Source organism: Bolinopsis microptera, chromosome 1 (assembly GCF_026151205.1).
Source record: "Bolinopsis microptera isolate Bmic1 chromosome 1, MBARI_Bmic_1.0, whole genome shotgun sequence".
NCBI classification, from domain to species: domain Eukaryota; kingdom Metazoa; phylum Ctenophora; class Tentaculata; order Lobata; family Bolinopsidae; genus Bolinopsis; species Bolinopsis microptera.
The window spans coordinates 22245570-22254457 of record NC_087072.1 but is presented as its reverse complement, the minus strand read 5'-3'; the positions used below and the strand labels follow the sequence as shown (position 1 = coordinate 22254457).

Sequence of the window (8888 nt, the reverse complement as noted above, 5' to 3'; positions counted from 1 at the left end):
CCCGTTAAGGAGAGTTTAAGAAAAGGTTGTAGCGCGATGCACTACTAACTGGGCCGCGCCGCGCATATTCTCTCAACCAGCGTAGATTAGCGAGATGCACCACTTGGCCTCGTCGAGCTAGGAAGGATTGACATCGTGAATCAAAAGAAAAGGAGGAAAAGGAATAAGATTTGACTTATTTAGAACAACAATTATTGCTCTTAGAGGAGAAAGAGGGATAATAAGTGGTAGTGCACTTAGAATATCATATTTAGATATAAATTTAGAGCCAATTTAGTGGATTTTATATATATTATTACAAAGGGTTTTATTTTTACCTCAGTTTTTAAATTTGTACAATTTTTACAGAATTTTTATATAGGGTCATTTAATTGCTATATTATGTGTATATTGTTTGAATATTTTCCCTATCGCAAAAAATTTAGAGCAAATAAACTGAATTGGCTACTTATACTGCTTAAAGGGTTTTTATAAAATTTACTAAGATTTTTATTGAATTTGTATATTGAATTTTTATGCAGGGTCATTGTTCTTCTTTTGATTGGTCGGCGTCGACAGTAAGCCTTCCTTACGGTGGCTTTTACAACGTGTCCCAATTCTCCAACTCCTGCTGCCGGAGAGAGAGACTCCCAAATTATATACCATAAATATATTAAACATAGATATCGACAACAGACTCCGAGAGTCTTGAAGTTCTGTTACCACCGCCCTGGTGCAACCCCGCCGGGTTAACGACGGAGAGACAGGGACTTCCAGGGGAGGTCATGGCCTGCTACGTGCAACTCGTAGGAGTATGCAATGTTCCTGTAACGTCACTCTGTCACTGTAGACCGCTCCTCTATCGTTGTTTTGAGTGTCAGATCCAAAACCAAATCCTAGGGTACACGAGACGTGGAAGCCTGTGAGCGTGTTAGAGTCTGTTAAGTGTTAGAGTCCTAGGGTTACACGAGACGTGGTAGCCTGTGAGCGTGTTAAATCCTAGGGTTACACGAGACGTGGTAGCCTGTGAGCGTGTTAAATCTTGGGGTTACACAAGACGTGGTAGTCTGTGAGCGTGTAGACCGTTCCTCTATCGTTGTTTTAAGTGTCCGATCCAAAACCAAATCCTGGGGTTACACGTCATGTGGGAGCCTGTGAGCGTGTTAGTTTCCTGCGGAAGGTGTTATTTGCCTGTGGGAAAAGCGGTTATGCTGCGGTTCTAAGGTTAGTAAAGGCTATTATTAGTTTTAATACTTTCAACACTACTATATAACAAATAATTTGAGGATGTGCAATGATATGGATGTACCAATGAGTCACTAAAACGTTACGGCATCGGGGGCACCATGGAGGATCGGAGGGCGCTAAATCAGAAGACTTGCTTCCGGCCCTGTTAAGGAGTTGAGTACCCGCCACACCTGTTGTCTCTGTAACTACACCAACCACACCATATTTACATACTGACCACATCATCTCCTTGGGACTCATTGGTACATCTGATGTTGTTGCTTTCCCTCAGATTATTGTTAGTACTAGTGTTGAGTCTTAACAACATTGGGCATTATATATACATTTAAAACATTTATTTTACAAATTATAGTCTTACAAATTTGAACCATAATAACCTTTTTATTCAATTGTATTTTTTGATCAATTTATACCTAAATTAATGTCAATTATGACAATTGATTACATTCCAATTTTTAACACATCCCATCAGGCACTCAAACAATCATCTTTACCAATCACTACTTCACAACTGTCCTGTTGTGTTCGTCCGTAAATTAACTAGCCCTGTGATTGTATTACTCAAATAACAACTATTATTCTTCCCTTACAATTCTGATTCAACTTTTTCTCAACAGAGATCTCTTGTGTGGCGATTCTGCTCTTCTTATTTTCAGGTCGGTTGCGGGTCGGACGTGACAGTGCCCTCTGGTCAGCCTGGTGCCCCTATCGCCTTTCTACGCCATGCCCAACAAAGCTATCAACAAACAACGAACAAGCCTCGGAGGAATTCCATCTAAAGTACAGGACAAGAAGAAGGAGAAGAAGAACACCAAGAAGCCCTCCCCAGCAAATCCTAAGAACTGTCCATGTGGCCAGCACGACCCAGACTCCTGGGTTCTTTCTTGTACTAATTGCACCCAGGAATGGCACAGCAACTGTTCCAACCTAAAGGGTATTACAAATACTTTTGTTGAACAGCTTATCGACTGGATGTGTCCCTTTTGCTTCAGTCCACCGGGTGTTGAAGCCCGCAACAACACACAAACGGACAGTCTGATTCTGAGAATATCTAACTTGTCAGATGACAATGCTTTGCTTACGAAGCAGATAACCTCTCTCGAGGATAGACTAACTTCTCTGATTGCAGACACCGACAGGATTAGTAGCAGCTACAATCAGATTGCTGAGAGAGTGGTGGCCTTATCAGAAATAAGCACAGGTCTCACGCACTTAAATCTGCAACAAGATAAGACCAATTCAACGCTGAAGGCCTTATCAGTAAAACTCGAGAGCATATCAACCACGGCCACCCCACAACCAGAACATGTTGCCACGCCTCCTCCCCGTCCAGAGCATCTAGTGTTTGAGCCCCCTGCAGTCCCATCCGGTATGGTCCCGGCAACAATGATCAACGATTTTATTAATGAACAGGCTGCACAGACCATCGTTGACTTCCTAACAGCCACTGAATTTAATGATGAGAATGGTCACTCAGTGAAATCGTTTGGCCATCCATATTCTTATGTAGGGTCAAAAGCGACCACCAGTCCGCCCACCATTCCTGAAGCCTTGCAACCCTTAGTGGAGTCGATCAATAAGATGCAGGCTGATGAGTTCTACAAGATCTATCCCGAGCTGAAGAAGAAAGGAGCAGCACCAGTTATCAACTCCTGCTTGGTCAATCGATACGTTGGTCAGGAGAGCTTTCTTCCAGAACACTCAGATAATGAGATCACTATCCACCCCGAATCGTCAATTTTTACGATCACAGTGGGTGAATCTTGTGAGATCTTGTTTGCTGAGAAAAGCTCTAAGACTGACAGTCTCAAGTTAGACTGCAGCCACAGATCAATGTACCGAATGACTCGGCGGTCACAGGACTTCTTCTCTCATCGTATAGAGAAGGGTTCTGTGAAAAAAGGAGTTCGATACAGCCTGACCTTTCGATCAGTCAGTTGGAAGAATCGAAACTCCACATGTATCGTTGGCGACTCTAATACTGGCCACCTAGCCTTTGGAACTGGTAAACTGAACTCGTTTGGTGAGCTGATGCCGGGTCAACGGTTCTGGGCCGCTACAATGGAGGACATCAAGCCTGAGTGGTGCTGTGGCTACAACAACATCGTAGTATCTTGTGGTATCAACAATCTGAAAAAGAATGATGTGAGAAGTCAGGAGGACATTGATCGACTGTTCCTGCAGTATAAGTTGAAAATTAACGAAATTAGACAGTTCAATAGTAGTACTAATATTTTCATTGTTCCTATACTGCCTACTAAGTCTAACGAGCTTAATAAGAAAGCTTTGTATTTTAACTCACGTATATTCCGTGATTTGGATCAGCCTGGTTTGGGTGTATCACATGTCCGCGGTCTCGATGACTTCTTAGATCGCAACATGTTGCTGTCTGAGAGGCTGTCGAAGAAACTTGATAACCGCGGTAGACTTGATTTGTTGCACTTAAATGAGGTTGGTGTTAAACGATTTGCAGCTATTATTAAGAAAGCTATATTCAACAGGTTAAATAGAGGAGCTGAAAAGAGAAGGAGGACCCGAACCCCTAGCAGAACACAGAACGTGCTAACATCATCGCAAGTTGCAAGCTTACCTAGTCCTGATGGTCGTCAGGTATGATCAACAAAATTTTGAGAGAAAACTGTAACCATTGCCTGAAAAACGTTTACATAGGTCAGCCGATGTTTGAGTGCAGTAGATGTAATTGTATTGCCCACTCAAAGTGTTTTTCGCAATCAAAAGCACAAATTATTAATGACAACTTCTACTGCTTTTCGTGCAAAGATAAAATAGTACACAAGTATAATCCCTTCAAACACTTTGTAGATGACACAACCTCACCAGATGCACATGACGAAACATATAAAATATCCTCAATCTTAGACAAATGCCAAGCTTATTCTGCTAATGAAATCAACTCATCGCATGGAGAAAATCTTAAAAAGTTTTCCAGCTCCTACTTTCTTAACATTGATGGCAATAAAAGCAATTTTGATAGTCTATTAACTGAACTGCACCGCATTAACCAAAACTTCACCGTAATAGGTTTATCAGAAACTAACATAGGTCCTGATGAAAGCACCGTGTATTCAATTCCTAACTACAATAGTTTTTACCAGAATACTGTAGGTAATAAATCCAAAGGAACTGGTGTAGCATTATATGTTCAAGATAGACTTAGCAGTATTGTGAACGAACTTGCGTCAGACGTTACCGAGAATTTAGAATCACTATTCGTAACTAGTCGTAAAAACTCAGAAGAAGTAACTTTTGGGGTTATTTACCGACCACCCAGCGGTAATTTTGCAAGCTTCCTGACAGAACTATCTAGAATACTCCAGATATTGCCTAAAAAATCTGCGTATATAATGGGAGATTTTAACGTCAACCTCCATGTTAATAGTAAAGAAGTTAGCAATCTCGAGGAGATAATGTTTAGTGCCGGTTTCTCGCCTCTTATATCAACACACACGCACGAGAAGCCGGGATGCAATCAAACGTGTATTGACAACATTTACACAAATGATATAAACAAGGTTGTTGCCTCAGGTACAGTATCTGACAGAATCTCGCATCATCTGCCAGTTTTTCATATTTTTGAAGACCTAGCTGTAACTAACTCTGAACCTCAAGTTAAACATACCCAATATTATGATTACAGTGAATCCAACGTTCGAGTCCTTGTTTCATCCTTAAACCAACATTTCTCTGAGCACCCACCAAAAAACTTTATTGAATTTCACGACACATTCAAAACGAATCTAGACAAATCATGTAAACTCAGTAAACCTAAAGTCTCCAAAAGAACGCCAATGACAAATCCGTGGATAACAGGAGGATTAATCGCGTCTATAAATAAAAAACATGAGCTGCACGACCACTGGCATAAAGCGAAGAGAGAAAAATGTTTGCATAATCCAGGTAAACTTTGTCGTGAGATCAAGGAAGCCTGTCACTGCAATCCTTGTAATGATGCCAGGGAAAAGCATGCTAATTTTACTGACAAACGTAGGAGAGTTAAACACGTAATAAGACTAGCTCAACGCCTCTACACGTGCAACAAAATTGAGGAGTGTCAGGGTGACAGTAAAAAAACCTGGCAGTTAATTAATAAAGTGCGAGGAAAGCAAAATAAGCAAATGAAACCGTCATTCATGATAAACAATGAGCGTGTTATTTGTCGACGAGTTATTGCTCATGAATTTAACAAGTACTTTGTGTCAATCGCCTCCAATCTGAACGAGGTCTATGAGAGGAGGATTGATGAAGATCCTATAATTGCTAAATCATTCACTGACTACTTGCCACAGTCCTGTCCGTCAAGTATTTATCTTGCTGAATGTACAAGCTCTGAAATAATACAAATTATAAGTGAATTTAATAACGGTAAAGCTAGCGACATACCGGCACATGTAATGAAGCAGTGTAGTCAAACTATATCAGAACATCTTGCCAGAATTTATAACAACTGCATGAAGGAAGGTGTCTTCCCTGATCAACTGAAAACGGGTAAGATAACCCCGATATATAAAAAAGAAGATGAGGAATTACTAGAGAATTACAGGCCAGTATCAACATTACCAGTATTTGGTAAAATATTTGAAAAAATTATTTACAGTAGATTATACAACTTTTTCTTATCTCGAGGAATAATATTCGAAAATCAGTTCGGCTTTAGAAAAAACCACTCGACAAGTCATGCTCTTAACTACTCCGTAAATCACGTCGAAGAAAAACGGAATAATAAAAACCACGTATTAGGAATATTTATCGATCTCTCTAAAGCATTTGATACCTTACCATTTGATATGCTACTTAAGAAACTTAGTAATTACGGAGTTAGAGGAAACGCACTAAAGCTGCTCTCCAGCTATCTAAATAATAGATACCAGTATGTTAGTGTACTTGGTGAAGAATCAGAGCCTCTCCCAGTTAAACTAGGCGTACCTCAAGGATCCGTTTTGGGCCCCTTGCTTTTTCTTATCTATATAAATGACATCTATAGATGTAGTACATTAGGAAAATTTGTACTATTTGCAGATGACACAAACATCTTTGTAGCTGCTGAAACTAAGGAACAAGCATACAAAATAGCGAATGAAATTCTCGACTCTGTGTGCCAATATATGCGCCATAACCTACTGCACATTAATGTTAAAAAATCTTGTTACATGTACTTCTCGCCTACTAAACGTAAGACCATTGATAATACTGAAAATGACTTGAATCTAGAAATTGATGGGATCCCGATCAAACAGGTTACTGAAACGAAATTTCTAGGTGTAATTATTGATGACAAACTGAGTTGGACACCTCATATCGAGAAACTAACTAAGAAATTAAACAGCATATGTGGCCGTATTTATCGAATAAAAAACTCCCTCCCCAGCCAGCTGTACAAACAGATATACCACACTCTTTTTGAATCTCATCTAGGATACGGTATAACTGTATGGGGTGGTGTATCAATTAATAAGCTTTCACCACTATTCCTTGCACAGAAGAAATGTGTCCGAATCTTATTTGGGGACTCGGAAGCATTTAGCGACAAGTTTAAAACTTGTTCTCGTAGCAGGCCAATCCAGTGCAGTATAAACAAGAAAGGTCATATATCCAATGAATCAACTATACCTCACATTAAACCGTGTTCTATATGTATCAGCTTGAGGAAGACTGGTGATAAACAAGCAAGGCCACATCGCTGCCAAATACTTGGGGCAGAATTCCACTCTAGAGAATCAACAAAACCTATTTTCCAATCTAAGGAACTAATGACAGTACATAACATATATAGATACAGATGCATTACTGAAACAATGAAGATAGTGAAGAGTCATCAGCCCATATCCATGTATTCTCTCTTTAAGAAGTCTGAGCTCAGAGATGACAGATTTGTGACACCACACTCATCTCACAATTTCGCATATAAAGGGGCAAATTTATGGAATAGGTTTCTTGAGCAGTCAAATGCACGTGGTAAAATAGGTTCACTAGGTTCAATTAAATCCCGATTGAAGCTTTCTATCATGAAGGCTCAACACCAACCTGACAATATTAACTGGCAGGACTTAAACTTCAACACTTTCCTATGAAAAGACCCCCATTTATATTTATATATTTTAGATTTTACACCTGTCACTCACATCATATATGCACCACAAAAGAAAAAAGATTCATTCAATCATTACATTATACACTCACTCCACCACACATGCACACAAAACATTAAAGCAGGTTACACGCGGGTGTAACGTTCACTTTATCCGAAGGGAAAAATAATACTTTACGTAACGCGCGATTTACGTCTCGGTAGCTAAATTATTCAAGTGCTATTTGTCAGAGCGACACAAATGCGCGAGCGCTTGCGCGGCTCACCTATCCAACACTCTTGTTTACATCGTATCAGGCAATGGTTCAGTTTAATTATGGTAAGGGCACAGCCTGTCAAAAACCCTTTTCGCATGATCCGTCGACACCGCCTGAAGGTGAATGCATAATAACGGATCATGAACGTACGGAATCAAACGTTAATAAGCTTGCAGCTTCCGATGAAAATGTATTCAACTTGGTGTCATGCTTGAATTGGTTTTGGACCTCTTCAATGCTTTTAATTTATTTATTATCGTTATTTGGTATTATGAGCTGATATGTATATATACATACGGTATCTAAAATTAAGCGTATAGCGAGCATATTTAACAATTTTTAAGCAATTATAATGTATTGCGAGCAGCTGTAACTTAAATATCGCATAAAAATCATATAATTATAACACAAAACTAAAATTTTATTGAAATCTAGGTTAAACTAAGATAAAATTAATATCAGCCCCTTCGCCACTCTCAGCAGTCAACCAGGGCTCATAAAAGCTTAACAGCGCCTGGGTCCGTTCACCAACTGTGCTAATATAATGTGAGTGGCGGTGTGGTAAAACCCATTTTAACAGCGTGAATATTTATCAAATATAAGCGCGCTAGCTGCTAGCATACTTGTATCATTTAATTTTTAATCAAATTTATTCGGATATATATTTATTGATTATGTATTGAATTGGTGATAAATAATAAAATTGTCTTTTCTCAAAAAAAAAAAAATTGTCTTTTCTCATTAGAGCCTTTCCTTTGTTGTAGAGATGGCTAGTCCCTTCCTTTGCATTTTAAATAATAAAATTATTCAAACAATATACACATAATATAGCAATGACCCTATATAAAATCAACCCTTAAAGAATTCAAAAAATTCCCTTAACAATCAAAAATTACCCTTGGCCTTGTGGCTCCAAGTTAAGATCTAGACTGTTTATATCAACAATGTTTTTTCTTGCACCCCTGTCTCCACGGAGAGAAATCACTGTTGTTCTAAGGATTTCAAAGCGAAGGCGCTTTCTGATGTATCCTACAGCGTCTGAGTACCTCTGGCCAGTGTGGTACTCCATCTTACTGGCCAGCTTCTTGACCAGTCTCTCAGCTTCACCACCCATTCCACCAGAACAGATCATGGGTGGTGGCAGTGGTGAGGCCTGATTCAGGCTCTGACCACGGAACATACTTCAATCTCTTTTCAAGAGGGACTGTTTTGTAGAATTGCATCTTTACAAAAGCGTCATTTATTATCTCTGTCAGCTTGGCTAAAGCATAAAGTGGTTTTGATCGGACAAACTCAAT

General features: G+C 39.4%; 1 protein-coding gene and 1 long non-coding RNA gene across 5 annotated transcripts in view; one reads left to right on the top strand and one right to left on the bottom strand.

The window, feature by feature from the left end:
* Nucleotides 1–1239: 1239 nt before the first annotated feature.
* Nucleotides 1240–8888, top strand: part of LOC134824839 (uncharacterized) — a 102401-nt gene continuing 94752 nt past the window's right edge. For all 4 annotated transcript variants that reach the window (XM_063836840.1, XM_063836832.1, XM_063836825.1 and 1 more), the window contains exon 1: nucleotides 1240–1265. The gene's annotated coding sequence lies outside the window, so the exon portion shown is untranslated. The remainder of the gene's footprint in view (nucleotides 1266–8888) is intronic.
* Nucleotides 3260–3886, bottom strand: LOC134824911 (uncharacterized). The gene is made up of 3 exons (XR_010161467.1): nucleotides 3818–3886; nucleotides 3530–3668; nucleotides 3260–3357 (listed from the first exon to the last, which is right to left on the bottom strand). It is a non-coding gene; the product is annotated as an uncharacterized LOC134824911 (long non-coding RNA).